The sequence below is a fragment of the Xyrauchen texanus genome, chromosome 20, assembly GCF_025860055.1.
Source record: "Xyrauchen texanus isolate HMW12.3.18 chromosome 20, RBS_HiC_50CHRs, whole genome shotgun sequence".
Taxonomy (NCBI): domain Eukaryota; kingdom Metazoa; phylum Chordata; class Actinopteri; order Cypriniformes; family Catostomidae; genus Xyrauchen; species Xyrauchen texanus.
The window spans coordinates 39621811-39627506 of record NC_068295.1 but is presented as its reverse complement, the minus strand read 5'-3'; the positions used below and the strand labels follow the sequence as shown (position 1 = coordinate 39627506).

Genomic DNA, 5696 nt, shown 5'->3' with positions numbered 1-5696 from the left:
TTGTCATTGAAGTCTCTAGGCACAATCACGAGTTCAAGCTTGAGTACCCTTCCTAGTGCTTTACTCATGTGCAGTAGCGCAGAGTGCAAGATAGCTATAGGAAGTGTAATTGAACTTGAGATCATGATCTTCAAGATTCTACACAGCCGGTTCCTTATCAGGCTGATTGGGGACTGGGCGTGCGTTGTTCCAGCCCGGCCCCGCCCTCCTCCACTCTACACTCCTCCCGGCGTTGCCTCATGCTGGGGTGCCCCCCACATGACGTACACCCTTAGGGCATGCCTTGCGCCCCATCTGCTGGTGGGTCAACCTGGGAGGAGACAGGAGGGCAACAACAAAAACAAAATGGGTGAGGGAAAGGCCAACACGGAGCAACAGAGAGAGAGAGAGAGAGAGATGAGAGAGAGGAAAAAAAAACTCACTCACCGGTTCTCTGATGCGCCATCACGTGGTCCCCGATCACTCCTCCACCCTCTCAGGAAGATGGCAGACACTCCTCCCCGGACGGACCGGAGTCAGACCAACCCACAGCAGACAGAATGAGCCTCCGCATTCTCTGCGACCCGTGGGGATACTCCTACACCCCTGGCAACGGTCCTACCACCCCAGGCCGTCAGGGAGTCACTTCCCTTCTCCCCTCACGGACAGCAGTATTCTCGACACCTCTGCGTTTCTGAGGGACGGCAGGGCACTTCTCCACCCATGGCACCACAGTCTGCAGTTGGCCTTTATCCCTCTCAGAGGCTTGATTAGCCTAATAAGGGACTGGGTGTGTAGAATCACGACCCGGCCCTGCCCTCCGCCCTGTCACAAAACCCTTTAAAGCTCATGAGACTCAATTATTTATGTATTGTTTGTTTGTTCATATGAAAACATGTAGTTTAAAATACACATTTAATTTTGTAGTAATAAGTTAATCGAAATTACTTTTGAAAAAAATCTAAATGACTTTCAGGCAAAATTATTATAATAATATAACAAATTTGGGGTCTCTAGGTCATAATCAATGACACCACCACCAGTTAAAAAATTTACTTTTATTTTGCGTGTTTCTTTTTAACCATTTGTCCTGGTTACTCCCCTCTAGATGATTCAAATGGACCCCTTACACTATAGCTCCTCCCATTACAGTGGCTTCCATCTTGCATTATGACATTTATAGTTTAAACTTTCACATTGTCCAAAAGATGGCTCAAAATAGTCTCCAATTCGAGCCGCACAGAACTGACCAGAAATCATTACTTTGTTTACAAGGTTGACATGAAAATGGATCTCAGCAATGCTTTGTCCTATCAATACAAAGTGTATGTTGGTATGCTTCATCAGGACCATGATCCAAGATAACATGCAAAGTTTGGTGACAGCGCCATTTATGGGTCAAGAAATGTCAAAATTTGATATTTTCGCCTGTAACTTTTGAACCGTTTGTCCTAAAATTATGAGTTTGGTGTCTTTGGAGTCCTTGGTTCATATATACATTTATATATTTTTCCAACATCAGTCATATAACCTCTCCGTCATTTTGAATTTGATAAAGTAATTTATGTTTTAAACAAATGAAAATTGGAAGGGGTTTTTGACATCATGCCCTGAGGGTACCTAGCAGTTTGGACACAGCACCACATAGTGGTCAAAATGCTTTTTCAAATTAAACAAAACTTGTTAAAGGGTTAGTTTGCCCAAAAATTTAAATGATCCCATAATTTACTCACCCTCAAGCCATCCTAGTTGTATATGACTTTCTTCTTTCAGCCAAACACAATCAGAGTTATATTAAAAATATCCTGGCTTTTCCAAGCTTTATAATGGGAGTAAATGGTACCTTAGATTTGAAGCCCAAAAAAGCGCATCCATCCATCAAAGAAGTAATCCATTTGCTCCAGGGGGTTAATAAAGGCCTTCTGAAGCAAAGCGATGCAATTTTGTAAGAAAAATATCCGTATTTATAACTTTATAAACTATTATCACTGGCTTCCAATAACAGCCGTCCGCGCATTCACTGGCTTCCTCTATCCTCTGCGCTTTCGCGTTCGTCACTACTCACCGGAGCTTACACTACGCCAACATCATATGCCGGAACTCGACTCTCTCAAGAACATGCGGATGGCCATTACAGGAAGACAGTGATTATAGTTTTAAGTTCATTACTTGTCCAGCTGGAGTCTAATTTTATGGTTACTATTATTTTACTAGAAAAATGGTGATACTATGATTACTGTTGTAAAACCATGATTCATTTTTGGAGAGGTGGGCGTTGGTGTAGGGTGTCTGTGAGACTCCAAATAAACACAATTAAAATGCTGCAGTGATGCCCCAATACTGTATGTTAGTATTTAAACAGGGGTGTAACAGTATCTGCCACTATTTGCACTTAGTGCAAAGAAGATGCTTTTTGTTGCTTTTTACACTTTGCGTAAATCGTCTATTCAGTACAAGACATTATGAGCTGCTCCAAGTGCCAAAAAGTGTTTTCTTGTGGGAACTTTAAGCTGAAATCACGAGAACAAAAACGTCGAGAAAGTCTACCTCGACACAGATCCTTCATACGGCTTGCTTTCGACGGCCAGGCGTATCAGTACAAGGTCCTCCGCTTCGGCCTGTCCCCTCGTGTCTTCACAAAAGTTGCAGATGCAGCTCTTGCCCCATTAAGGGAAGTGGGCATACGCATAATCAACTACCTTGACGACTGGCTGATTCTAGCACAGTCTCGAGAGTTGCTGTGCACGCACAGGGATTTGGTGCTCAGGCACCTCAGCCGTCTAGGGCTTCGGGTCAACAGGGAAAAGAGCAAGCTCTCCCCGGTTCAGAGAATCTCTTTTCTCGGCATGGAGTTAGACTCGGTCTAAATTATAGCACGCCTCACAAGCGAGCACGTAAAGTCGGTGCTGAACTGGCTGAATTCATTGAGGCGGAGGACAGTGGTTCCACTGAAACACTCCTGGGGCATATGCCCAGATAGCAATAAGTCGGCGGTCCGCTGGCGGTGCGCCGGCGGCAGTAGAAGCGGCAGAATGGTGATATCGCAAACACGTTTGACGGCGGTCCGCCGGCGGCAGCCGCTTTTTAAAAGTGGCAGCCACCTTCCTACCGCCTTCGATACGCGGACATCCCGCTGGCCAGCCGCCGCTCCGCCACCGTTATATCGAAGGCGGACCGTCGGAGGCAAACGCTTTTTTCGAGCGATCTGCCGCACGCTTATTGTGTATATATATATATATATATATATATATATATATATATATATATACAGTGGGTACGGAAAGTATTCAGACCCCTTAAATTTTTCACTCTTTCTTATATTGCAGCCATTTGCTAAAATCATTTAAGTTAATTTTTTTTCCTCATTATTGTACACACAGCACCCCATATTGACAGAAAAACACAGAATTGTTGACATTTTTGCACATTTATTAAAAAAGAAAAACTGAAATATCACATGGTCCTAAGTATTGCAGTTTATCAAGAATAATGATTGATCAAACCAGACAAATTTCCATTTGGCGTTTTAATTCCACATTTCAAAGTACAGTAACTGTCATTGAAACAAGATGTCAGATCACTGAAATATAAATAACAGAAAAATACAAACATTATATATACACACACACAAAAGAACATGCAGGTTTCCAATTTCTTTTTTTTTTAAAAACACTATTGTAACACTTACAATAATTGTTAATAATATAAAGAGGTCAGCTCTGGGATGAAAAGAATTACCAGTAAACACAAGCAATGAGGATATTTGGTACCAAAGAAAGTGCAGGATACCAAATAAATTGAGGTATAACATCATATTTACAAGTCATTTCTAACAATAGGTTAAGTGGTAATAATTTAGAGTAAAGCTATGGAGTAGAATATACCATTATAACTGCAATGCTGACCTGTGGCACAAGGATTTACAAGCTATATTTAACAATAGAATAACAGTTAAGCACTGTGATGGAATGAAAGTAGAATTTTTGGTACTAGTTAATGTGCAAAAAAAAAACAAAAGAGCAATTTCCACAGTGAACAGTGTGGATTGGGTGAGTGTAGTCTGACACTTTTAGCAGGCTTTTTTAGGGGTCTTGATGTTACTGACTGCAGGATAAAGAAAGGGTTCCAGTTGTCAGTGATGCTGGGGTGTCAGTAGTCAGCCTAGGTTTAAGGGGTCGGCTGTGGGTCCCTCTCAGCTGTGCGGCGCCTTTTTCCACCTTCATGTTCAGATGCTCCTTTCAGGTAACGTTAACCTGGATCGCCTCATCAGTGGCATCCTGTGTTGCCGGGTTCTTCCGGATGGCTCCTGTAGAAAATAAAGATCTGTCATTCCATTTGAATGGCATAAGGTCATACACAACTACTTAAATATAAAAAAAATATCCAACTTACTTTGAACAATGGTCTTCAGGAACATGTCTCTAAAACATGCTTTATCCCCTACACCAGTCCAGGTTGTATTGATGGAAAGGTGATTAGAGAAGATACTCTGAAGCATTCGCCACATGGTTGTCTTTAGGTCCCTCCCACATTTGATTGCCAAAAACCGAAGCTGAAAATACAAAAAAAACATGTTACAAATTACATTTCTCTGAAGCTTCTCATAAATTTAAAATGTGACAGGCTGTGGATTCAGACTATAGAATATGCAGTGTACGATCTTAATTGTATTTTTTAGATTACCCTATGGCGTTATAAACGAAATCGGCATACTTACAAATCGTTGCTGGAGCTCTTTATCCTGCCTCAAACTGTTGTCAAGCAACGCCAAATCTTCCTGGGTGTCTAGGGGGGAGTAACAGATCCCCTGGCAGGGATAACTCTCCAACAGACACATTGGCACTGAAACGTTGCAGCATAGCATTTTGTCGTCCATGCTACGCACAACATCGCCAAATTCCAAGACGTCGCAGCATTAGGGTTTGATCTGCACCTACAGGGGTTCCCAGAATAAAAGAATAAAGTAGTCAGTCCTGGTCCTTCAACTACTAAACTATGACATTTATATCTAGGTCTACTACATGTACAGGTGGCCCCAGTGGGAATTAAACCAACAACCACAGGTGTTGTTTGCAAGTTGTACCTGATTGCCCAGTGCGAGCAAATGTCTTCAACATTGTCCCAACTTGCTTCACCTGCTCTTGAAGTGAGCCGCTGTCATCTGGGAAGTAACAATATATTGATTAGCAATACACTAAATATAATAGTAATATAATATAACCACAATTATCATACCAGTAACTTTCCCTGTAATTTCTATCCACAGTATGTTATGCATGGCATACAAGTTCATAATGAAGAACCCTTATGATAACATCAATTTCATTTTTTTTCTTTGAAGCAGAATATTTGTTTGTAAAAGGGGAGGAAAAAGAAAATAATGAAATATTGGTATACAGATTTTGGTTGATATATCATACTGTACAGTGAAATGTGCTATTGTTATATCCCTACTCACCTGAAGGACGGATAGATCAGGCAAATCTCCAGTCAGGCCTTTGTAGTGTGTGTGCTCCTTTTGAATAAAACTTTCATTAGTGGGAAGTTGCATATCCACAGGTATTTTAATTCAAACATGCAACATATTGTAATAAATCTACAATATTCAGCCTTTACCTTACAACCTCGGTTGTTGCTCTACACTTTTATTATATTAAATAATTATTTATATAGCTTGCTCACTGTATAATCATGATAGCCTAATACTTATAACACAA

At 41.3% G+C, this 5696-nt stretch overlaps 1 long non-coding RNA gene across 1 annotated transcript; it reads right to left on the bottom strand.

The window, feature by feature from the left end:
• Positions 1 to 4485: 4485 nt before the first annotated feature.
• LOC127661118 (uncharacterized) lies at positions 4486 to 5489 on the bottom strand. Its single transcript, XR_007972732.1, has 4 exons — positions 5438 to 5489; positions 5063 to 5140; positions 4697 to 4912; positions 4486 to 4531 (listed from the first exon to the last, which is right to left on the bottom strand). It is a non-coding gene; the product is annotated as an uncharacterized LOC127661118 (long non-coding RNA).
• Between the last annotated feature and the right edge of the window lie 207 nt (positions 5490 to 5696).